Here is a 27,097-nt window from a genome sequence, read left to right on the forward strand (position 1 = left end):
CTGTCAGGATGGAGATTCCACAATCTCCCTTGGAAGCTTATTCCAAAGCGTAAATACCCTTAAGATTTTACTAATATCTAACCTAAATCTCCCTTCTGCAGATTATGTCTATTGCTTCTTGTCCTTAACTTCAGTGAACATGGAGAACAACTGATCACTGTCCTCTTTATAACAGCTCTTAATATATAAGAAGACTTATGAGGTCCCCCTCGTTCTTCGTTTCTCAAGTCTAAACAGTTTTTTATCCTTTCCTCTTAGGTCAGGTCTTCTAAACCTTTTATCATTTTTGTTTCTTTCCACTGGACCTCTCCAATTTGTGTGTGTAGTGTAGTGCCCAGATTTGGACACAGTACTCCAGCTGAGGTGTCACCAGTGCCAACCAAGAGCGGGACAATTACCTCCATATCTTATATACATCACTCTTGCTAATACAGCCCAAAATGAGATTAAACTTTTTTGCAACTGCATCGTATTGACTCACATTCAATTTGTGATTCAGCAGTATTAGCACCTAGCCAGTTAATCCCCATTTTGTAGTTGTGCCTTTGATTTCTCCTTCTTAAGTGAAGTACTTTCCACCTGTTTTTACTGAATTTCATCTTATTGAATTCAGACCAATTCTCCAATTTGTCAAGGTTGTTTTAAATTCTAATCCTGGTCTCCAAAGTGCTTGCAACCCCTCCCAGATAGGTGTCATCCACAAATTTTATAACCATACTGTCCACTCCATTATCCAAGTCATTAATGAAAGTATTGACTAGTACCAGGCCCAGGACTGACCCTTGCAGGACAGCACTAGATACGTCTTCTCAGTTTGACAGCGAGCCATTAATAACTGCTCTGATTATGATTTTTCTACCAGTTATGCACCCACCTTATACTAATTTCATTTACACTACATTTCCCTATTTTGCTTAGAGAATGTCACGTGGGATTGTGTCAAAATCCTTACTAAATCAAGATAGATAATTTTTTACTGCTTCTTGCACTAATGTGTGCCAGAGGTTCGCACATTCCTGAACAGGAGACGCAGATCGCTGCACGAAAGGGACTCCTGTCCGGTACTATGTGAGCTGCTTGAACACACTAGTGCGACCAGGGACAGCTGCCGGTGAGCTTGGTGCCCACCCCAGTTGGTAGGGCTGGGGGTGGTACAGACACGCCAGAGGAGCTGCCTGAGCTGGGCACTGGCTCCTGTGAGCAGCGGCCTGACATGCCATTGCTTTCGCCAGTGCAGTTCCTGGTAGATCCCTGCAACTCCACAGATATCCGCTTTATATCCATGGATATCCGCATCCACAGGTATACATTTTGTATCCATGCAGGGCTCTACTAATAATAATGAGAAGTATTGACCACTGTCTTCTCAGACTTCCTACAAGTCTATCAAATGTAATGGTCTCCTAGGACCAACTTCTGCCTCAGCAGAGACAGATCTTGGCAGGGGAACAAGAGCAGGTCTGCTGTGCAAGGAGGGGAATAAGATTCTTGGGATTCACACTGTGCAAGGCACAGCTCTGGAAGTACCTCCTGTGCTGCAGATAAGGGCCATGGAGGGGAGAGGCAATGGACAGACCAGACTGCACATATCGACCTATTTTACTCCCATCCATATGGGGAGGGCACACTTGAAGTGATCCAAGGTCTACTCTACCAATTGGGTGAAGTGCCTCCTTGGAGAGGCACCACAGCCAGCTACGGTGGACGATACCTCTCCCCTTACCCTGAGCATCTTCCAAGCACTTAGCTCAGTTACTCGCTGTTGAATATGTATACCTTACACACGTATATGCATGCACACATGCACACTTTACTTAATTTGTTATAAAGTGTTTGTCTACATGGAGATGTTAGTGCATAGTAAGCTACGGTGTGAATTTAAAGCACACTAGCTACTCCATACTAATGCCCCAAGTGAACACTCTTCTGAACACTGACAGTGCCCTCAGATGGTTTCGCTTAGCACATTTCCAAGGTGCATTAAGCTGATACATACAATGGGCACTCTTAGGGTATGTGAACAGAGTTGCAGAGTTTTTGCGCTGTAAGTTTCACCGGTGGTAGGGAACCAGTGAAAGTAAAGCGTTGGTTTTGTACTCATTTAACTCCTCAGGCATCAGAGAGCGTTTACATTAGCAGCACTTACATCGCGGATGAAAGCAGTGCTCTAGGGCACCTATCCCACATGTAGCTCTCTCCATTTTGACTATGGGTCGTGTGGGAAGGGGCGGGGGGTGATCGCGGGGCATCCTGGGTCCCTGCACAGCCTACTCTCCCCAAACGCTGCTCAGCTCCAGTAGCTCAGCAATGCTCCAAGCAGGGGATTGTTTGCTCCATGAAGCAGCCACTCTCACCTGCTCAGATAAGTGAGCACTTGCCAAGAAAACAGGAAGGGGAGTTTCAAAGTTCCCGGGGCTTTACGGCAGGAGGGGTGGATGTCTGTTTACCTGGCATCAGAGCAGCAGAGCTGCTGGCCAGAGTGGTCACCTAGGCATTGTGGGATATCCTCAGGAGGCTAAAAGCTCTATAAACAGGAAGAATATGTCTTTACTTGCACATCACCGCAAAAGTATCACCAGTAAGAGCTGTACGCCTCTCATGGAGGTGGTTTTCTTTTTGTGGTGAAACTTCTCAGTTTCACTGCAAAAAGTCATTGGCAAGTGTAGACACTCCCATGATTTCTGCGCAAAAAAGGGACTTTTTCCGCTTTAAATGGCAAGTGTAGACATGCCCTTAGGAATTATGTGAAGTAGCTAGTGCACACTAGGTACTGAGGACTTTTTCCTTGCATAGACAAGCCCAATTGTAGTATTACCCGAAGTGTACTAGACATTTTCTAAATACAGAAGAGGACAAGCTTAAAAGGCAAAGAATACAACATAGAAGGAAAGTGATCAGGGTGATGATAGGACATATCTTGTTAGTTGTAAAGTTTTTCTGTTGATTTTTTTAAATCTTAAGCACACTGAAACCCCACCTCGAAATCCTCCACTCATTAATCACCTCCATCTCCCACATCTCCTACCAGTCTCCAGCTTCAATTATATTTTCCATTTTGGCCCTTCAACCAACATTCAACCCATTTTCTCCTCATAAATGAGCAATTTGTCAGATAAATCAATAAAAAAACCAGAGTAGATGACTTACTTAGCATAAGGAAGACGTGCCTAACTCCACTTTCTGCTTTTGAAAATCTGCCATCCTTCCCAAGTTCATTATAAATATTATCCCAACCTCGAGCATAGCCTTTTAATAGGAAACCAGTTTCCATTTTGCAAAGATGTTTTGAACAAATTTCTATTATGGGTAAAATTTCTGAAAGCACTTAACTGAAAAATCGATGGGACTTAGGAGACTTGAGTGCCTACATTACTACTGAAAATTTTATCCTACATCTTTTAACCTCTCCTCCACAACCCCGGCCCTGTCCCCACAAGTCAATGTAGGCAATCAATAACCTAAGTCCTGATCCTTAGAACCCTGTGTGGATGAAAAATTTGTATCTGCAGCAGATCTGCAAACATGGTCCGTGGATGTGAAGTGAATATCCACAGATTTGCAAGGCTCTAGATATAAAATTTAGATCCACATCTATCCACGATCCGCAAACCTGGTCTGCGGATAGCTGCATCCGCGGATGCGGATCTCTGCAGATATAAAGTGGATAGCTGCAGATTTGCAGGACTCTAGTGATCCTGTTCACTCTCACTGACAAATTCTTCAAGGGATCCAGGATCAGGATTTAGGTTACTAATTACCTACAGCGACGGATTGAGAGTTTAAAACATGTAGCAGGTGCAACCACCAGGAATTTGAGGTGTGCACAGAGTGCAGGATATGGCCCCTAGTCATATTAGAAACTGTAAATAATAATTTTGATATAAGATTGGAATGATGATTTTATACTACAGCATTATTTGTAATAGGGAATGGCTTTACTCCCTGCCATGTTTATGCTACAGGCGATACAACAAAGACTGTTACTATTAGCTGTACTTTTAATTAGTCATTTGTTCAAGTCCACTTGAGATACTTAAGATCAAAAGCCATTATGCTGGTTTGGTTTTTCTCCTGAACTAGCAATGCTTAGCCAAATGTAGTAGTGTTTAGAAGTGTATTCACTGTAAAAGAATTAAATATTTTTTCACATTATAAAAATTATACTGTGGAAAACATGGCACATGCTAGTAGACATAGTGTTACATAGTTTTAACTTTCTTTGCTTAATTACTTCTATAAGCTTGGGAAACTAAGTATACAACTTTGTAAACTTTCACTTACATTGGTAATTTATTTCAAATCCTTCTAAAATTGTTTCCAGGCCTCTCTCAACCATAGGAACTTTAGATTTTGACAGTTTATATCGCTCCAAATCAGCTTTCACGCCTGAACATCTAATCCCTCTTTTCCTCACTTTCCAGTTGTTGCCATTTGTATGGACCAATAAAAATACGTTAAAAAAAACTATTAATTCCAGTACAACTTTAGTCCTATCACATAAAATCAATATAGAGAATACTAGATGTAACATAGGAAGTGAATGAAGAATTAAGAAAAGGGAGGAGTAAATATCACTAAATATCCATTATAGCACAAAATGAACATTAAGGACCAAATCCTCTGTCCCACTAGGTACTCAAAGCTATCGCAATTTTTCCTTTGGGATTCTCCAAGTGTGCAGGAATGACTGGGTGGTGTAAAGGTGGTGTTCTTTTTTTATATCACTCTCTCTTAGCTTCCCCCTGCATAGGGGTCAAGGAGGAATGCTCAGAACTCTTGGTATCCCCTGGGAGCTGTTACAAGCTGGTGCACCTTAGAGCACTGAGGCTGCTCTCAATTGCGCAGGGTGCCAAACTGGCCCCAGCATAGCGGGAGATCAAGGAATGACGGAAACCCTTCTGAATGCTGAGACTGCACTATAATAATAAAATGTGGGAAACTAAGGGCTACTACATAGCCCAGAAACAGACTTGGTAAAAAGTCTGAAAACCAGTACACTAAGCACTGGGACGCTTAATTATTATTCAATATGAAAGTCTGACTTTACTAATGACTTCAAAACACAGGGTGAAATCCTGACCCCGTTGAAGTCAATAGCAAAAATCCTATAGATTTCAATGGAGACAGTGTTTCACCCACAAAATTTAACATTGTGTTATAAACATCCTAGTACAGAGTCTCCCATTATGATCAGAGTCTTTGCAATCAATACCATTCTTAAGACATTATTACATTTTGAAGTTCTGTGTTGATATTGATTTATCTCACCCTATAGAGCTACATAAATACTTTACCTAAACACAATACACAGACTAATATTCTGTACATTCAGCTAGGGAAATCTATTAGATTTGGCAAAAAATCACACTTTACAAACTATTATTTTAGTTGTCAATAGTTTTCAAACAGTAATTAGTTTGAATGTGACAATTTTAAAATACACACACACACACACACACACACACACACACACAGAGTTATCTTCCTCTCTTGCTAAATGCTCTGAACTGCCAACTGGAATCAGATGAACACAGGATACACGTTGCTAAGTTCTGCATACCAAGACAACATGTGTAGAATACTGGAATGCTGACATCACCCACAGAGGAGAATGAATTCACACCCACACCAGAAATACATCACTAAGTAAGACGATATGACCCAGCCCCAGGGAAGATAAATATCATAGTTGTTGGCTTTCAGTCATCAGGAAAAAAGTGTCCTACTAACATTAGTATAAGGATAAAGAAGGGATTTGGGAGCATACTCCCAGAGGTTAGTATTAGTAGCCCAGTGGGGAAAGTGATTTGCCACCACCTTTGTCAATGATTTCCCGAAGTCATCAGACTGCCCCGAATTGTTTCTTCAAGTTTATAAGTAAGAGCATTTTTATCACAGAGGGCAATTATGGGCTAAATGCATAATGGAGAAGTCTTCCAATATGGTCCTTCTATTTCCAGACAAAACTGTTTATCATGTAAAATAGATTCAACCTGTATCTACTACTTAGCATAAAGATCATTCAAGGCTTCTGAAGACCCCATCTGAACTGTCCAAATATTTGTGACCCTCTTGTTTGAGCTAATATTTGTTTGTAATAATAAATTTCAAAACAATGAGTCAAATTCAACGAATCTGGCTCAGCCAAGAAAGCCCATTGCAGTAGATGGAAGAATTCATCTGTCCATAGGACAGCCCCCTGTTATGAATGGTTATTCATCATTATTATCTGAGTCGCTCTTGTAACAACGGAATTGATGTTTTTCAATACATCAAAGCTGATACATTATCTGATGTCAATTTTCTTATGCTTGAATCTGGTCCTATACAACTTAAGCACATGCTTTACTTTCAGAACAAGAGAGAGTGGTCACCATTATGAAAGTCAGTATTTACCTATCATCTCCAAACAGGGGTATCTGAGATACCATTGTTATGTCTTTATCTTTAAAACAGGAAAACAGCTGTAGTGTCTTAGGGCTAGTCTACATTACCACGGCACTCAGGGCTATGAAAAAACACCCCCCCTAAGTGACATAAGTTACATCGACAGAAGCGCCAGTGTAGACAGCACTATATCAGTGGGAGAGTTTCTCCCACTGACATAGCTACTGCTGCTCACGGAGGTGGTTGAGTTCTCTCCCATTGGCACAGAGCAGCTACATAAACAATCTTACAGCAATACAGCTGCGCGCTGTACGCTCACTAGTTTAGACATGGCCTTAGATCCCCTCTGTTTAGTCGGTGTTGGCAAATGTTGAATTTTTAATGGCACTCTTTTGTCTATATATAATTGGGTAATAGTTCTTTATTAAATGTAAAAGTGGTGATGTTTCCTTTTAAAATGTTAGTAATGTGAACTCTTCAACCTCTGTGGGTCCTGGCTCACCATAAGAACAGCCCTACTGGGTCCATCTAGCTCAGTATCCTGTCTTCCACCAGTGGCCAGTGCCAGGTGCCCCAAATTACTTGTTCTGTTCATTCCATTCATCATCCAAAGGGAATGAACAGAACAAGTAATCATCAAGTGATCCATCCCCTGTCGCTCATTCCCAGGTTCTGGCAAACAGAGGCTAGGGACACCATTCCAGGTCGTCCTGGCTAATAGCCATTGATGGACCTATCCTCCAGGAATTTATCCAGTACTTTTTTGAACCCTGTTATGGTCTTGGCCTTCACAACATCCTCTGGCAATGAGTTCCATAGCTTGACTGTGCATTCTGTGAAGAAATACTTCCTTTTATTTGTTTTAAACCTGCTGCCTATTAATTTCATTTGGTGACCCCTAGTTCTTGTGTTATGAGAAGTAGTAAACAACACTTCCTTATCTACTTTCTCTACACCAGTCATGATTTTATAGACCTCAATCATATCTCCCCTTAGCCATCTCTTTTCCAAGCTGAAAAGTCCCAGTCTTATTAATCTCTCCTCATACTGAAGCTGTTCCATACCCCTAATAATTTTTGTTGCCCTTTTCTGAATCTTTTCCAATTCCAATATATCCTTTTCAAGATGGGGCGACCATATCTGCACATAGTATTCAAGAAGTGGGAGTACCATGGATTTATACAGAGGCAATATATTGATATTTTCTGTCCTATTATCTATCCCTTTCTTAATTATTCCCAGCATTCTGTTCACTTTTTTGACTGCCACTGCACATTGAGTGGATGTTTTCAGAGAACTATCCACAATGACTCCAAGATCCTTTTCTTGGAGCAAGAAGGTTAAGTATGATCTCCAATACTATTATATTCAGTGGGAAAGAATTGGCAACCCATACAAACAGGACCTAGCTAACCTGCTTTTATCATGTGTGTGCACAATATTGCCAAAATCAAGTTTTAAAAGTAATAAGATTTTAAAATTAGTACATTTCGAGTTCTTTATTTACTTTTAGGCTTTTGAGCCTAAGGGTTCTTGTTTTCAAGCTTTTATCTGCAATCACCTGGATTAGAAACTTAATTTAAAAAAAAAAAAAATGAAAGCTGAGATTCTCATGTAATCTCATGACTCCAACTGTTTGGCCTTTATAAGAAAAACATCAAATATCACAAGACTCACAATAAGATTGGATGAGTTAGCAATGTGTGTGTACTTATATACAGGGATATCTGTGCACTGTTCATGCATCTCTATTTAGCAGAATAAATTTATAAATGAAAACAATCTGCATTTGCCAGTTTAATCCCTGCTATAACTCAGTTGCATTAAAAATGATTATATCTACACTATTCACGTCCACTTTTTCTCTTACCTGATCCATTACAATAAAATGTTGGATCACTCAACTTTTTAGCAGCCTTTGAAGCCTGTAATTCAATGTAAACCACTCTTTGTAGTGCATCAGTGACAGCTCCCCTGATTCAAAACAATACTTTATGTAAAATCTGCCATTACCAAAAGAAAAGACCTTTGGACTTAAAATAAAAATTAATTTGTTGGTCAAATTAAAAAGCTATAGTGTTAATCTATATGTTATGGCTGGCTGGAAAACAACAATTCTGTTTCATGGGGGGTGGAAAAAAACGAATTCCAAAATTTGTTTTTCTTCTAAGGCACAACAAAAATGAGACCTTCTGAAATTTTTCACAAAAAAGCACAAGTGCAAGAGACCCACCCCAAGAGCTCGGTAGTTCAGGCACTTGCCTGGGATGTGGGGAACCCAGGTTCCTGCTATGATTCAGGAAGAATAGAGACTTGAACCTCCCACCTCTCAGGTGAGTGCCCTAGCAACCAGGCTATTCTGGTGTCTCTTGCATTCTCATCTGCAACCTGAGACGCCTTCCTGACAACATGTTTGGCTGAAACCCGCATGTTTCACAAAACACATTGGTTTCAACAAAAGAGCATTTTTGGATGGGAAAAAGTTTCATCAATTTACTATACCCCAACATTACAGGTTATCCATTCCATTGAGGCTGGATTTCTGCAATGCCCTGTAAGCGTGGCCATTTTTCAGGGTAACTGGAAACTTCAGCTTGCACAGTACATGGCTACTCACTTACACTACTTCTCACAAGCAGCATATTATATCAGTTGCTCCGCAGTTGACTAGTTTCCAGTTTTGTTTCCAGCTGCAACTGAACTCCGCAATTCCTCTCTGAAAGATTTTAAGTTTTGCTGACCTTCAGCCCCGTTGCAAGGTCTATCTATTGCATCAGGCTTTGTCTCTGAATTGTGGGAGTGGGGGTGCTGAATTTTGTGGGAGGTTTTTATGGTAAGGGGAGTTTTCTTTGAGTCATTTGAGTTTGTGTTGTTATTCACTCATGTTGCCATTATTTTACAACAGATGTACAGCACAGACACCTAGAACTGGTAACAGGCATACTTCATATATTGAAAAATAAATAAATACCTCTTATGAAAAATTTTTCAACTCATGTGCTACATACTGCTCCACCCATTCATCTTTGTTTCACTGACTGTCCTCACACCTATGCTGCTCATGCGTTCTCTCTCTTTCTCACATCCCCCCACCTGCCCTGTCCTGCTCATTGATTTATAAAGTAGGAGGCTCCTGGATAACAACTCAGAATTGTAACACTCTGAGTAGTCAGTTGCAACTTTTGACAAGGACCCAATGTATTCCAATATTTGGCACTGTGATATCTTCTGTATTCCAATTCCCAACCACAACAAGCAGCTGCTTTAATGATTCCGCTGCTCAAAAAAACCCTGCACAGTTCACTCTCAGAGCAGAACTTAAATTGAAAATCATAACAGTGGCCATTAGCTCAAATGTATGCAAGATAGAGTGAAGGCTGATGGGCACTCACAAGTGCTCCCATTTATCAGTTTGCCCTTGTTTATGCATTGAATTAGTGCTGGCTCCCTTTGGGCTGATTTCTCCTGCATTTGGGGATCATGCAGCACATATGAAAGGTCACCACTTCCACGCTACTTGGTGAAAACATGTTTACAAAATTGTATCTGCTTATTTGCAGTTATGGACATATGATGCTAAAACTAGATTGATGGCTCACTATACAAATATTTGCTCTGACACCAAAGCCGATATAGTGTTCCTTGATTTTCTTTTCAGTAAATAGGTTATAGTTCCATAAAAACAATATGGAAAAATTAAAAATAAATAACATTTAAAACATTATACATCAGCAGGAAGTATCAAGAGAGGAATCTTTTATAAATTACCCTCTAATCTCAGGTACCCCAAACTGAGACTGTGTGCCTGCTAACTCGGCTGCAATTTCATTCTTTGCTTTAAGCCGCTCATTTATTTTGGACAGGAAGAGGGAAAACTAGCCCATAAGTTCCCAATGTTATGAAAAACAGAAACAATTGCTAGAGTTACAAGCTCCTCCAGGACTGAGCCAACAGATGAACAGCTCTTATTCTACACTACAAATCATTGCAACTAACTGGAATTTAGAGAGACGTGAAGGCAGTTTAGCTAGTCTATAAAACACAAGGCTTACAGGATATAATGTTTTGCACAACTGAATCTATGCATTAATAATTGTATATTTTGGGGTTACACAGCCTTCACGCACACTAGAAAAACAATGAACTTACACAGATTTCAAAGCAACTCAACATCTGATTAAGCCATTTAAACAAAATCAACCGAAACGTACGCCACTGATCATTACATGGATTTTGCTCCTCTCAGGCTAGCTATGAAAACATGCAAGATCATGAAACTATCATGAAAAATAAAAGGTCTTTGAGAGCCTTTAGTTTGTTGAGGGAATACATTTAGAGCCTGCTAAGTGGTAGGCACAAACTAAGTGCCATTTTTTTTCTTACTAAGCAAGAAGTGTTCGTTTTCTTAAAATTTAGCTACAGCAAATAAAAATTAAAATGCAGTTAAGTTAGAGTCATTGCACACACTCCATTACAGTTATCTCTAGCACACTACATATATACAGATTTTGTTTGCTTACCCATTAACTAAATTCTGCTGCCTCTCCGGTGTCTTTTCTAATTTGATCAAACCACACTTGGAACAAGAACTCGATTTAGAATTTTTGTAAAAAATAATGCAGTTTTCCTGAAACTATGTATCAAGGGTCTGAGAAATAGTCCAGCTGGAGCAACTATGACTCCCACAATACCTTTTGTTCCAGAGACTTCTACTATCATTAATCTTAAGAAACCAAAAATAAAATAAAATAAAATAAAACAATCTTTTCATTTGACTGCTTCAAAGTAAGCTCAGTAAGTTCAGGGAGTTATGTCATGAAGTGAGCGTGTGTGTGAGAGTGAGTGACATAGGGAGAGAAGCAGACAAATTGCAACTGGATTCCCTGCTTCTTATTTCAATGGGATTGTTTTGAAGAAGTACAAGGAGTGGTTAAGAAGGGGCGTCTCCCTCCTTTCCCTCCCCCATTAAAAAAAAATAAACCTTCTTCCACATGGCTGTACAAACTCATAACTGGACTGTAACTGTGCAAGCTTTCCTTATTAGGAATAGACCAAAGAATGTTGGACGCATCTGGTAAAATCACTTTGAGCATGTTAAGATGCATTTGATGTTTTCTCTGTCCTTCCAAAAAATGTTTTCTAAACCTCCTCTGCTCTAACAAGCAAAACCTCCACTCCAAACATCTTTTAAACAAAAGCAACACTGAGGCTAAGTATTTTATGGTTTGCTAGGGGAAAAATTCCTTGATAAAGATTTTGCTTCCTAAATAAAGTCTGTTGTATTCACAGTCTATGAGTACTATACTGCCATTTATAAAATGCAGGTGGGAGGAGGAGGAAGCCTAATTAAAAACAAACTCTGAATCACCAGTTATGTTAATTGCAGTTCTATTCCATGTGGTAACTTACCAAATCACCACGATAAATGACATCTTTGTTTCTCAGCTGATATGACTTTACCTCATAAAACTGCTCTCCCAACAAAAGGAAGACAAAGATTCCAGTTCACAGGGATTGACTGTATATCATCATTAAGTTCATTGGTATTGAAATAAAAGGTTATTTGTATGGCTCCTAATCAAATTCAGAGCCCACCCTAGGCAAAGCCACACCGTTAAGACTGTTAATGCACATCAGCAATTTCAGGGAAAAGAGATTAAAATAACACTGAAGGATAAAATGACATTTTAAAATTGGAAACCCAGGATACTTTAAAGCTAAAGTAAAATATTTTAAAAATCAACAACATTGGAAAAGATGGAAATATACCCAAATGTGGTTAACCCTTTCCTCCAACACTGCCTTGAGAACACTAGAAATCACCTTATCCATACAGAAAAAATAGCTTCATATCATCAGTGAACTTGTAAAAATACATCCTTCTTTTTGCTGTAAAAGAACCATGCCCTCTCATGAAGGCAATTTGACAATTCAGACATTGAAAAGGCAGCGCAACAGAGGCAATAATGCCTCACTGTTTGCATAGGGTAAAATTCATCCCTGTGCAGCACCAGGCCTATGCACCACTCAAGTCTCACTTCAGTCCTGTGTCGTGAGGCCAAGGCACCAACATCCCACTCGAGCCCTTTGGGTATTACGCAACCAATGTTAAGCTGTCATTATGCATGCAGTCATAATTCATATAAAACCTCAGACTGAGAGTATAAATCATTACATTAGAGCTGGCTCAAAATCTTCCAACAGAACGTTTTTCTGTCAGAAAATATCAATTTATTGAAACTGAAACGCTCCGAAAATACCTAGCTGTAGTGCTAGCATCCTTTACACCTTAGTTCTTAACTGGTTGTGCATCTTACATATTGCTTTTGTTTAAAGGATATCAACATAAAGTTTGACTTAGGATAGGAGAGAAGGCTGCTTGAAAAATAATTAATGAACTGACTACCTTAGAAGGATGCCTGACCTCTCTGCTCTACTATTAATGCCATCTTCAATCACCTCATTCTCCACTTCTGCCCCAAGCATCTTCATGCATCCTTCCACGTTCCTCTGTATGTGTGGAACATTTCCCCCCAAACTTATCAATAAAGACCTGTCCTCCTTCAGAAGGCCCAAGCTAGGTCAACATTTTCAAATCTGCCATGTGCTTTCCACTATGAACTGCTTTCCAGTAAATTACCTTTCAGCTTCACTAAGTATTCTATTGTAACAGCCTACAGAGTCAGTTAGGAGTGCATGGTTTTCACTATGCTGCATACTATGGTAACTAATTCATGCTCAGAAACATTAAAGAGAGAAACAGATCCTTCCCTCCAAGAGCACGATTCAAAGCTCGTTGAAGTTCTTTGACTTCAAGGGCTTTCAGGCAAGCCCCAAAACCATATGGTCCTACAACTTGGTTTAAAGGAGACTCTACTATATCTATAGCTAAATGAAAGCCTTTGAAACACAGCTGAGCAGTTCTAAGACCATTCAGTAAAGGAGAGTAGTATATGTGTACACAAACTAGCCAAGCAACGACTTAATTCCACTGCAATTAAGGTTGAACACCGACCTTTTTGAAATATGCCCTAAAAGACTGTTTAAACCTCAAACTCAGCCAAAATCATGGAAGTTTCAACTAAACAATTTATCTCACTCCTTCAGATTATTGTAGTCAATGATCACAACCCCTGCTTGTAATCATTTAGCTAAGCTATACGTATTTAGTGTTTTAAATCTTTCCGAAAAAGCCTTCTCCATCTGATTCATCTTTTCTTGTTAGTCTTTGAATTTTCTCCAGTTTCTATAATTCTGTTATTCAAATACCCAGAACTGGGCACAATATTCCAGCTAAGGTCATATATACTGGAACTATCATCTCTATGGTGCGTATCGTGGTGCCTCTGCATACAGAGCCCAATAATCACACAAGACTTTTATGCAATCAACTTTTCTACGTTGACTGCAGAAAGATAAAACAGACTTGCAGTGAAGCATTCAATTTAGCAACCCTTACTGAAGTGATTAACTACGAAAGCTATCATCTTCACCTTGAACCTGTAATCCACTTACTGGTAGCTTGAAATACATCTTAACAGCAAAAAAACAAACAAACAAAAAAACCCCTCCTTCCTAATCACTCACGGGTTCCAATGTATTAATCTCTTTTGGCTTAAATAAGGATCCCATCACACTCAATCGCTAACAGTCTACATGTCGAGGCATTTTTTGGAGAATGTCACTATATCTAGATGAGTTTATCATTACGTTCCTTGTTTTAGACATCATATAAGGTTCTTCCATTCAAACTGCTTTTTTTTTTTTTTTTTTTTTTTTTTTTTTTTTACAAGTGGCTCCTAGCTTTCTGAAAAGTTTTTTCTTTGGGGTGAAATTTTACCAGCACAGTCTAGCCCTAAAGTTTGAGCAAAATCCAACCAGCCATTTACGAGTTCTGTGAACAAGAAAGAAAATGCACTTTCCCCACTATTTTGATTTGGTTCTTTTGCACTCAGACTCAAAATTATTTACCCTTAAGACTGGAAACTGAATATGTGGTTAGACTTCAGTAAGTACATAATATCACTTTAAAATTATTAAACCAGTCTCATTAAAGTTCTAAAAGTTGAAAACTTCATTTTTGTGAATGTGCTCTCTATAATTTTTCACTAATTTTGAATTGTGCAAAATTCCAAGAACCAGTCCAGACCCCCACTGTGGTTGCCAACCCTCCAGGATTGGCCTGGAGTCTCCTAGAATCAGCATTGATCTCCTGGTGAGTATTGAAAGAAATCTGGGAGATTTTAATAGGATATTTTAAGAAAAGGGAAAAATCTCCCAGAATAGCTTCAGTCAGAGTTGGCACCCTAACCCCCTCAACAGAGAAGTGAAGGGGGTTATGCAAAGGGCCAACGCACTCTCCAGTGGCCCTAGGGGAATAAAAGAACAGCTTTAGAGTAGTGCTGGTCTAAACATTTCCATCAAAGTTGTTTTACAATGGGAAACTGGGTTTGCAACTTAAAAAAAAGGGTGTGAAAAATGCCTGATTTTCATGAAAAAAATTGGTATTTTGTTGAAGAAACAGACAGTTTTTGGTTGAAAACCAAATGTATTTTGATTCAAAATGGCTCTGCCATGCCTCATGGGACTTGAAGTTCAAACACCTGATGCTAGCTTACTCCCAAATGAGCCTGGCTCTCTGACCAGACTACTATTCCCATGATGAACCACAGCCAGGGATTCCTAGGACGTATCCCCATCCTTGACCAACAGGTGAAAGAATGGTGCATCACTGAAGATGCAGCCTGGCCAGAAAGCCTGGCCCATAGGAAAGACCGGGAGCATAATGTACCCAAACTACAACTCCCATGAGGTATGACAGCACCATTTTGAATAAAAATATTTCTAATTGTGATTTAAAAAGCCACCATTTTCTGACCAGCTCTATTTTAGAGCCACCTTAGTGCTTAGTGAGTAGTGGTGCAGCTGAGGATCTGGCCTAAGGGTGCACAGGAAAACCATGTTCACACTAAGTTATACACATTTAGTTCTGATGGAGCCCACAATTATTACATTCAGTCACTCATTCAAAAAAAAAAAAAAAAAAAAGCATTATTTGTGGGTGAAAATACAAGAGTGAAAGCAACCTGTGCATACAGCAGAAGCAATTTCAAATCCAGTTAATATAGCTAATCAGTTGAAATGTTTATTACTTGCTTTCATAATATATACTGACAAATTTATGAAAACTGTTAAGTAGTATATTTACATATCTTTGTCAAAAAGAGAGCTTTTCTTTGAGTGTACCTCAATACACCTCAGTCCATTGATACAAAAAAGATGAATAATGTGTACAATGTTTGATTTAAACAAGTGCTGCAATGTCATCTTGGCATCAGTGAATATGCATATGGTAGGCTGGCTTACTCTACAAGATAAAAGAATAATTTACTGAGTCATATAACTGCACACATTGCATAATAAAGCACTCACTTGTTTGTTTCAAAATCAGCAGTTACTGGAAAATACCTACGACCCTAGATTAAATACGGAAAATTGTTTTCAGATTCTAGGACTAAGCTCAAAGTCAGTGGTTCGACATTTACTTACTAAGATGCTTTAGCCTGGAATTTGCCTTCACTGTCTGCAAGAAGCACCATTATTTTTAACAGATGCCATTTTACCCCAACCTATTGTACACCCATTTTCACATTGTGGAGATGCATCACTGTATTTTTCATCTGTCCCAGGACACCTCTCAGTAGGAAATACTGTGATTCAGTTGATAATGTTTAAAAATATTTTAAATTAATAAGTGAATTTGAGAGAAGTCTTTATCTCTTAAGTAAACCTCTGCTACACTTCAGGTTGCTACCTTTCTAATTGCACAAAACTGAACACCCTTGCCCCAAGTTCCCACCCCTTCTCTGAGGCTCCGCCCCCCATTCACTCCATCGCTCACTCTCCCCCACCCTCACTCAATTTCACTGGGCTGGGGCAGGGGTATGGGAAGGGGTGCAGGCTCCGGTAAAAAAGTCACAAAAATTAGCAATTGCTTATGTAAGACTCACAGAAAGGCAAAGTTTTGTGCTCTTGTACTCCTTTTGTCACTTCAGCAGTAACTGAGTAACATGTGCTAAAGTGCCTAAAAAATACTTATACACAGTGTTGCCAGCTCTCATGATACCTGATTTGTTCCTTAAAGTTTTAGCTTCTCGAGTCATGTGATTATGTGAGACTCACAGCTTTGAATAAAGGATATAACCTTCACGGTTGCTGAGAAAAATCTTGAAAACCTGACCCTGAAAGGCTCAAAAGAAAAGAAAAAAGAAAAAAGGGGGGGAAAAGGCAAATTAACCACACAGCCCAACAAAAAAGCTAATAATTTTTAAAACGAAGATTGATTTTTTAACTTTTGTAGTTGGGAATAGTGAAGACATGAATGACAGTGATACAGGTGCAATATAGCACACTGAAAAGTAATTTAATTTCAAAATCTAATGGAGACAAAGTTTATGGGGTTGGGGGGGCAAAGGAGAGAAATCTGCCCTTGCTAATTAGGGAGAAACATTAATGTATGCATGGGTAACAGTGCTGCAGAAACTGGGGGGGAAATAGAATGGGATAACTGGAGAGTTAAAATTGAATAATCAGTTCTGTAATCAGTGAGTGTCTGGAGGAGGGGAGGTTCCAAAGAGGATGGAGCTAGGCTAGGGGTTCCCAAACTTGGTTCGCAGCTTGTTTAGGGTAAGCCCCTGGAGGGCTGCGAGACACTTTGTTTACCTGAGCGTCCGCATGTATGGCCGCTCGCAGCTCCTGGTGGCCGTGATTCGCCATTCCCGGCTCATGGGAGCTGCGGGAAGCGGCAGGGAGAAGGGGTGGTTGCATGGGGGAAGGGTTCCAGGGGGGCAGTCAGGAATGAGGGGAGAGGTTGGATGGGGCGGCAAGGGGCAGTCAGGGGTGGGGGGTCAGGAGACAGAGAGCGAGGGGGGCGGGGTGGATGGGGCAGGGGTCCCGGGGGGCCGTCGGGGGCAAGAAGCAGGAGAGGTCAGATAAGGGGCGGGGGCTGTGCCACGCCTGGCTGTTTGAGGAGGCACAGACTCCCCTAACTGGCCTGCCATACAATTTCGGAAACCCGATGCGGCCCTCAGGCCAAAAAGTTTGCCCATCCCTGCCTTAAAGTCAACACTGCTGAATGAAAGGGTAAACAAATAGGATGGCCATATTCACAAAGCATTTGAAGCAGAAAAATTATAGTCTTTTATATGCTCCGAGCATTGATACCAACATAAACTCAGGGGCAGACTGAAAATCTGTTTTTGCGTAAAACAACATGAAAGCTTTCTGATGTTCTCCTCTCTCCCTTCTACAATTTGCTGTTGCTGGTGTGCCCACTAAATGCCCTCTGCTCCTATTTAAACTCTCTAATAGCGAACTAACAGCTTTCTTTAATCCAATTATTTTAATCTGTGTGAGGCAGACGCAGCAGCTGCTTTGCTCCTCTTGCCAATTTTATTAATACCCTAATTAAAACATGCATTCATCAGCTGAAAGACCCACTGAAACCTCTTTAAGTCTTATTTCCATTATGGCTTTATTAAGGAAAGAGCTTAGTAAAAAAGAAAAAAATCAATATCCGAGATTTTAAGAATTTGAGAGTGTCTTGGGGCTCAAAATAGGCATGCAAAGACAGGAAGCTGAAGAGGTTTGTTGCCATAGCCTTGTAACAATTAATTTTCTGGAAGAAGAATACAATTTGTCTCCATGTCCTGCTGTGAGGACAGCAGAACTGAACCCCCGGCACAACAACACAGCAAAGTGTGAAAACTTCTGTTAATGCATAATTGCATCAAAAATGTAACAGTTCAGTACAGCCCAATACTTCTCTTAAAATACAAGACTACAAAACGCTACCATTTTGGAGATTATAATAGCTATATATTTCTCATTTACTAAGGAGATTAATTTATACACTTAGTTGATGTAATATATTTTATTTAAGATAAACCAAGGTAGTAAAGTATTTAAAGTAGTATAATCATACTACTAGTATAATGCTGTCTATAGTTATGTAAAGTCATCACTGCTACATGCCTATAGTGCATCAGGAATGGTTATGCTGGCGTAGACCCCATCTTGCAGCTATTCTGCATACACAGGACCACCATGGATTTCTGTGGGAGTTCCATGCGTTGGAAGGCTTGCATCATTTGGCCTTCTGTCTATGTAAAGTATACTCATATTCCTTAGTGTGATTAGTATGCTAACATATGCAAAAAAGATCATTTAATTTCTGTCCAGAAATGTAGTTTCTGCAAAAACATATTGTTGGGCCAAATTCTCTGTTGGTGTAAATTGGCTTAGCTCCATTAGCTTTAATTGGCATAGCTCCATAGTTCCATTAGCTCCTCCTGGGGAGAGCGTGGTGGCCCCAGGCTGGGCAGGGGGGATAGATTGGTGGGCAGGGACACATGACCACCCCCCCACCAATTGATGGGGGGGTCACGTGACATCCCCTTTAGATTGTGCCCTCCCCTCCCCAGTATGGGGAGGCACCAGTCATCTACAGCGAGGCGCGCTTGGGGAAGGGGGCAGAATGGGACAGGAAGAGGTAGAGTAGGGGGGGAAGAGGCGGGGTGGGACCTTGGGGAAGGGGTGGAGTGAGGGCAGGGCCTGAGATGGAGCAGTATGGAACACCCCCGGGAAATCGGAAAGTCGGTGCCTGTGGCCCTAAGTTTTATTTACTCACATTGTCCAAATCCTGCACTGAATAAAGAATGTTTGTTAAAAAAAAATTCTGTATCTCTTCTCACTATAATATATGACAGGTTTCAGAGTAGCAGCCATGTTAGACTGTATTCGCAAAAAGAAAAGGAGTACTTGTGGCACCTTAGAGACTAACCAATTTATTTGAGCATAAGCTTTTGAGCATAAGCTACAGCTCACTTCATCGGATGCATAAAGTGGAAAATACAGTGAGGAGATTTATATACACACAGACCATGAAAAAATGGGTGTTTATCATACACATTGTAAGGAGAGTGATCACTTAAGATGAGCTATTACCAGCAGGAGAGTGGGGTGGGGGGAGAGAAAACCTTTTGAAGTGATAATCAAGGTGGGCCATTGCCAGCACATTTCCAGGAGTTAACAAGAACGTCTGAGGAACAGTGATTTCATGATCTGTGTGTATATAAATCTCCTCACTGTATTTTCCACTTTATGCATCCGATGAAGTGAGCTGTAGCTCATGAAAGCTTATGCTGCTATAATATATGAGTGCTTCAAAAAAGTTAATGAATTTTCCTCACAAAATCTCCATGAGGCTAGAAAGTTTTATTTCTTCCATTTAACAGAACCATGGCAGGGAGTAAGTAAGGTAAAGATTTGCAAGTGTCCAATAATTCTGAGCTTCTCAATTACTGGCTGACCAAATTGAGACATGGAGGGCTTGATTTTTTTAGAGCAGCTGAGCACCTATATTTCCCTATGGAACTCTGAACTTCTGAGGTGTCTCAAGCTGGGCACCAACAACGTGAGAAAAATGCAATTAGCGGCCACCTCCAAACATTTCAGTTTAAATTCATTGCACGACATTAAACAGGAACTCTGTGACAGAGCCAGAAACATAACCCATTTCTCCTGGATTCCAACCCAGCTCTTTAAACACATCCTCATTCTTTTTTGTTATTGTTGTTTGGTTGTTTTAAACAGACTCACACCTTTGTGCCTCATTCACACTTTTCAATTTGTAAAGCAAAGGCGGCAGAGATCCAACCAGTGCATTCAGTGCCACAACTCTGTCTCATTCAGAATCCATCCAGGAGACAGAGAAATAGCCCTGAACTTCCCCCCCCACCACAGGAATTTACTTAATTTTATTTCTGTTGCTGAAAATGTCAGCTGGAGAAGAATCTATCCTTGCTTAGTGCATCGCCTGGTGTAATTCCCTTAAATCTAATTGTCATCCATAGAAGTCAGCCTGGGTGGAGTCATGGACTCTATCCCTGAGAAGAAGGAAATTACAGACTGCATTCTTCAACTACTGCAGGATTATTCTCCCGTGACCACTGTGTGAAGACTCTACAGCTTCACATCCTAACAGACTCATAATTTCCAGAAGTGAGTAACTTTACAGGCTCATTTGGGCTGGATAAGCCTCTTAAATGATAAAGCAATATGCTAGGCTGTGTGTGTTTATCTCAATTTTTAATTATGCTAATACTTCTTCTCAACCTTGGTCTATTTTGGTGCCAACCTCTGTGAAAGTAGTTCACAGCACCATTGCAATTTAACCTTAAAACTGCTTCCTGGTGATCTCTGGTACTAGAAGCATACACTCGCTCCCACTGAAGTGAGTGGTATATTTGTCATTTATTTCAAGGTAGGAGGATCAACAACAAGAGCCTTTGAAGTAATAAGATGCAGCAAAAAATACTTTAACAAACATTAATAAGCTTCAGGCAGGGAACATGTGTTAATCTATTATTGTGAAGCACTGTGTTGTTAAACAAATGACATTATTATCTTAAACTACTGTCTTGTCCTTTTCTGCCTTCCACTGTCCTCCCACCCAAAAATTATTCCTGAAGCAGAGCTTCTGTAACCCCAAATGGGAGAAGAGCCAGAGGCTGCTTTAAGTCCTCTAGGGAGTATGCTATTGCCAATCTATATTTTGTGGAAGGGGCTTTGATACTATGGTGATGGGCAGCATACAATACAAAACAGAAACAGATACCCCCTACAGAATGCAAAAAATATGGTCAATATTGCCCCATCCCCAAACAGAACATAAAACAATAATAAGAATAGCATCCATTATTTCATACTTTCAGGAGCAAAATTAATGAATTTAAAAGAAATGCTTCTCAGGTCTTACTTACCATAATAAGTTCCATTTTTTTCTACTAGAAAACAGATTCTGCAGAATTTTCTCAGTTTATTGGCGATGAGAAAGAGAAACTCAGTTCTAGCCTTATTTTCTTGTAATAGAAAAGTGAAATAACACTTTTTCCAGATTGCCACAGAGAAGTAAAGTTTAGTGGAAAAGTGCCCAGTATCCAGAAACATTCTCTCTTTGGAAATCAGTTTTACTCTTTCCCTCCCAAATAGGGTCTTCTGTAAATGTGCAGAAAAGAATTGTTTGCTTTTAACAGTAGGGTGCACTCTTTTAAAATATTTATTAAAACATTCATTCTGAGGGTTTGAAATGTATATGTTTCAGGACAAAGTGTATTAATAAATCCATTATACAATATACCAAGCTTGCACGAAAATCTCAATCAAATGAGAAAGTGTTTGGTTTTTGACTCTCATGAAAATTAGAATCAACAAGGTGCAGTCCTGCTTGGTCACATACTGGAAAAATAGAATGGATGAGTTCAGTATCATATTTTTATTATGTATTATTTGTATTGTCCTATATACAGATTGACTGTAAAGGTATCAGCTATGTGTAAACTTGCGTGTTCTAAGTATGAACGTTTGTCCCAAATTCCTGATTCTATTAAACTCTTCCAGCAATTACACAAGTACACCTAAGCTCTGTACATCATGTTTCATGCATACTTTCCCTCCAGGATCTCTCTGAAAATGTGCATACTTTTGTCATTCTACCATAAGTGTGAGAGTAAGAAGCAATTCAGTCTGCAAAACAAACGCTTTTTAAAAAAAACTTCAGATTGGCCTGTTCATAAAACATTCTTGCACCATATATATATATATATATATATATATATATATATATATATAAAACACAAAAGCTACATAAAAGGAACTGATCCAGTTAATTTACCCTACCAGGAAAAAAAGAAAATTGAGTGGGTTACAGATTAGCGGGTCTAATGTTTAATACACAAATTGCATTGTTTTCTGCTCATTTGATCCAATAATCTGAACTAATTTAAGAGAAATGTTATTTAATTTAGCAGTGATCTCACCATCCTGTAAAACAAAATTCTAACATACTGTCAGTGTACCTTTAAGAAAGTGCCATTCCATAGATACAGGCCACTCTGACTGAAGTGAAGAGGTGAAAAAGGTCGCATTTCAGGCCAGAATGCTTAGTTCAGGGAAGGCCTTTTTCTTAAAGGAACAGCAGTTTCCCACGTACCATGTCCTGGCTCATGAAATTATCAGCCAAACTCTTTCTGCAACCCATGCAGATTCACAGCCATATGTAGAGGGCTCTCTACTTAAAAAACTCTCATATGAGAGATGAGCTGTAAATCATCGCTTCACAGGCTTGCTCTTAGCAGTACTGTGATTGTATGACCTCACTTCAACTGCTTGAGTTTGTTAAGTTAGCCTTCCCAAGAACATGGAGTGCGTTTAGATAATTTCCCCCTATCTTCCTGACCAAAATAGTTAATTTACTCATTCCCCATTTGCTAGTTACTTTTTATATTCACTAGAGGCCTGCAATAATTCTGCTGAAATAAACATATGTGGGTGTACATAACTTCTGGGAGAAGAGGGTTATTTTTGTTTGCTTTTGAATACACTCCATGTGTTCTCCATTTTCTCCTCAACCTTTTATCCTAGGAACTCAGAAATAAAATAAGGGGAATGTATTGAAAAGTTATTATCAACTTGAAATTTCATCACCTTGCAGGTACCAACCTGCCCTGAGTACTCAATTTTTGAGATTTTAACATTTTCCTATTGTTTTAAAATATTTTTCTTTATTCCTGTTGCTGTGTGCAAAACCCAACACAAACAGAAAGGGAAACTGACTGAGCATCCACAGCAAACAGTAAAACTGATTATTCTCAAAGACCTGCCAAACACACAGAAAAAAACAAAAGGGAAAAATAGAAAAAAAGATTTTTTCTTTAAATATCGCAGTTACTTGAGATGTTTCTTGTAACAATAGTTGGTAAAGGATTTCAGAGAGCATTATGATTTTTTAAATGACAGGGTCCCTAGAAACAGTGCATGTTCTTTTTTGACTCTGCAAACTTAAATCATGCTGTCATCTCTTTGTAAGGTGTTGGAGCATATTCTAGAGAATAAAACAGAAGTATTAATTTCCAGACCCCACAAACTAGGAATATTTCATTCTTTTTCATTACAAACAAAAGATGCTCAGATAGCCTTGATTGTCTGTTAATCACTTTAGGGCATACCTACAGCTGCTTCTGTTTACATTACCTTGGTATAAAATACACTCAGTTATTCTTGAAGTAAATATTGACTGAACAGCAAAGAGTTTTAAAAACAAAAAGCTTGAAAGGTCAGCTGATACATTACAGTTAAAGAGATCACGTTATTAATGAAGATGGTATTGAGCATTGCATTTGAGCATTTCATTCCGTATTTTAGATATATGTTTCAAATTTACTATAAAAAATATAGGGCTTTCATTTTCCATAGTTCTTACCCCAGATTTGATCTCAGTTATACTGGTTTGAATCCAGTGTAATTCTATTTTAATAAATGGAACTATTCTGGATTTGTGCCTGTGTGGCTGAGGTCAGAATTTAGTCCATCTTCTGAGATACTGCAGAATATCTCAGAGCTGCCAGAATTGGTATAAACTCTACCAGGTAGACACCTACCTGGCCAAGAGCATTTATCTCAGGTTAGGCCCAGTTCAAAGAATTTACATACCCTGTTGACAAATACTACAGATTTTTAAGCTTCTAAAGCCAAACAACTTCTGCCTATATGTATATGTAAAACATCAGATACACTCCCGCCCTCCACAGATCACCATTGTGTCTGAGCTTTGGAATTCTATTTTGTAATTCTTGAGATTTTGTTTCCCCAATAAATTAGCCTTCTGGTTCCTGAGACTTTTGGATACATGCTTTCTGGCTTTTCTCCACAACCATGAGAGCTAAAGATTATTTTTTTTTAATGGAAGTTAGGATTCTCGCTTCATGACTTCTCTACAGGAACTGGGGATTTAAGGGAAAAACCACCAAATACCAAGCTGGCAACCCTGTGTTAGTATAATGTAAAGTTTGAAATATCAAATAGTCCAAAAAATAAGGTTGTTCCTGCAAAATTAACTAGGCCACTGTGAAAGTCTGTATCATTTTCTATTTTTGTATTCCTACTTAAATACAAACCTTGTTTATATTATTAATGTGTGTGATGGAAGTGGAGCTGCTCTGTAATTATTTATCAATATTATACACTGATGTGGTTATTGAGCAGTTTACTTTATGACTATATTGGTTTAGTTTAATAGTGGTCTGTAAGGAAAAATAAGCAGGACAGGAAGAACGGCTCAAAACAATCTTCCCCTTTGTAAACATTCAAGGGTTGTTATGGGACAATGGAAGACCCACGGATTCCAAAGACTCTGGTCTGGCTGCTGCTGATCCTACCAAACTGGTTTTGACAAGCAGGACCAAAGCCCAGGAACTGACAATAACAAAGAAACTCTGTTTGGATTAAAAGGGTTTCACTCTCTCTCAAACAGTTGTTGGGGACCCGTTCAGGGAAGTCACACTGATACACAGGCAGTTCATTGGCCAACTTGGAACAATTACTCTTCCACATATGCTTTATTTGCTCATACTGTGTAGTCAGGCCAATTAGCACCAAAGAGTGTTTCTCCTCTTGGCCTATTCCCTGCTACATCCTGGCTAAGTGTCTCTAAAAATCTGGGACCTCTGCACTCTTTCAACATCCTGTAAATTTTGGCTGGCCTGTCCATCTTTGTTCTCATAAGGGCAGACCCATCTTATGTGCCCTCACGTCCATAAATCCTGCATCCAATCAACTGGATCATAGATCTCCACCTGTTTTGATGCCCAGGCCTGTCCCATTGTTGCTGTGGCTGCCAAACCTCATACCAAAACTCCTGAGTCATTGGTGCAACACCACGGACCAGCTTAGAAGGTCAGACGTATCATGATGGAGGATCTGGTAGGCATCGCTCTGAATTGTCATCCCTCCATGATGGCAGAGGACATCTTAGTTCCCACTTCTAGTACCGCGTATTAATGGTTGCCTTCGGTCTGTGGCACTGCCCTGAAGTGAAACCAGGCAATGCAGTAAGCCTGCCTCAGTTTCCCTCCTTCTCTGAAGGATCACTCACAATCCAGCCCACCTGTTGGTCCTTTGTCACAACCATAGCCCTCTGGCTAGCTGTTGGACATCCTTTCCCCTTTCAGAGTGCTAAAAAGTCCATCCCCAGCTCAGGGTGTACAGTCACTGGCAGAACTTTGAGTTTAGTTCACTTGCTTAAGGCCTTAATGGACCCTCCTGTTGGGTTTGGTAGACCCAAGCCCACCCACTTCCTGGGTCCCAGTGGTTGGCGCCAATCTCTCAAGTCCCAGCCTGTTTCCTATTATGCTCCTCTTGCAGGGCATTTCTCAGGTTCACCCTGTGGTCCTCCAGAGGGTTTGGTTTCCTGGGCAACTTCTAACTGGTCTGTTTCTGAGCCCCTGCTTCCAGTAGCTCCTCAGCCTCTGTGGTTGTGGATCTGGTGGTTAAGTGTCCCCAGCTCTCCTCTGTGAAGCTGGGGTTGTGGTTTAAGCCAACCATATCTTGGCCTTCAGCTGGGCCCTTCCCTCCCCACCCCCAATTAGTCATCTAGCTTGGACAGTTCATCAGGCCAGCCTTCTGCTGATATCTGCCCAGTTGAATATCTCTTGAGGAACAGAAGCCGCTGCTAGAGACCCCTCTCTACCACCTGACGGGCAAAAAAGGATCAACCCATCAAAACGATAAAATCTGAAAGTTCTGTATAAGTGATGCAGAATAGGCAGCTTGTGACATGTAAGGATGTTCTGAACTGTTTAGGAATGCTGGCCATTATTGCTGGTGATTTTGTTAGTTAATGCAGATGAGCATTTTTCACTCCATGCTTTTACCATAGCTAATTACCATCTAACCAAATGACCATCCATCTACATCTAGTCTCACTTGCTTACTGGAGAAAACTATCCTCAACATCTAATTAGTGAATTCTTACAAAACTTTGAAATTACAAGCTACACAAAACCTCTGGTTTCATTTACATTACTATTGCATTTTCCAATGGTAACATGCATCAACATCTAGGCTTCAGGAATCTTTATGTGGTCTCTGTGAATGAAACTGCTCATATTGCACTTTCATATGGTGAACAATACTGTATCAGACAGATACCTTTTTCTTCTGGTTTCCATATTTCCCCTCCCGCCCGTAAAATTTGGCTCTGGCTCTGTGGGTGCCTGGTAGTGTTGCCAAGCACAGAACTCAACTGTGTCAGATGCTTGAAAATGGAAAGCTGTTTGACCATGGACTGATATGTTGGGCCATCTGCTCTGACCCTTCTGAACAGATTCCTTGGAACAATCTCCACTTGCGTAGCATACATATAGCTCAGCATATCCTCTTGTGCCATTTACAAGCAGAGTGGGTAAAATGGCTGACTGACAACTAGGACTGTTCCATTAACCAGTGGTGACTCACTGTGATTATACTTGGGAAAGTAACAATCTTAAACTGAAAGAAAAGGAGTACTTGTGGCACCTTAGGGACTAACCAATTTATTTGAGCATAAGCTTTTGTGAGCTACAGCTCACTTCATCGGATGTGAATTTATGCTCAAATAAATTGGTTAGTCTCTAAGAAGCCACAAGTACTCCTTTTCTTTTTGCGAATACAGACTAACACGGCTGCTACTCTGAAACCAATCTTAAACTGGAACACTTTTAGTCAACTTATTTGTTCAACAGAAATCCAATCCAGCTACCATTGAAGTCTATGGCAAAACTCATATGGACTTCAGCTGGAGTAGGATTGTCATCAAAACCCATCATGTTGGAGT

At 39.9% G+C, this 27,097-nt stretch overlaps 1 protein-coding gene across 3 annotated transcripts in view; it reads right to left on the reverse strand.

The window, feature by feature from the left end:
• The window catches only part of ARHGAP6 (Rho GTPase activating protein 6), a 510,558-nt gene that overhangs the window by 112,424 nt on the left and 371,037 nt on the right, over positions 1–27,097 (reverse strand). The window contains exon 1 of one of the 3 annotated variants that reach the window (XM_074966664.1): positions 10,908–11,147. The exons of the other annotated variants lie outside the window; for them this stretch is intronic. The gene's annotated coding sequence lies outside the window, so the exon portion shown is untranslated. Of the gene's footprint in view, positions 1–10,907; positions 11,148–27,097 lie in introns of those variants that run through there. 3 annotated transcript variants of the gene reach the window in all.

The sequence above is a fragment of the Natator depressus genome, chromosome 1 (genome assembly GCF_965152275.1).
Source record: "Natator depressus isolate rNatDep1 chromosome 1, rNatDep2.hap1, whole genome shotgun sequence".
NCBI lineage: Eukaryota > Metazoa > Chordata > Testudines > Cheloniidae > Natator > Natator depressus.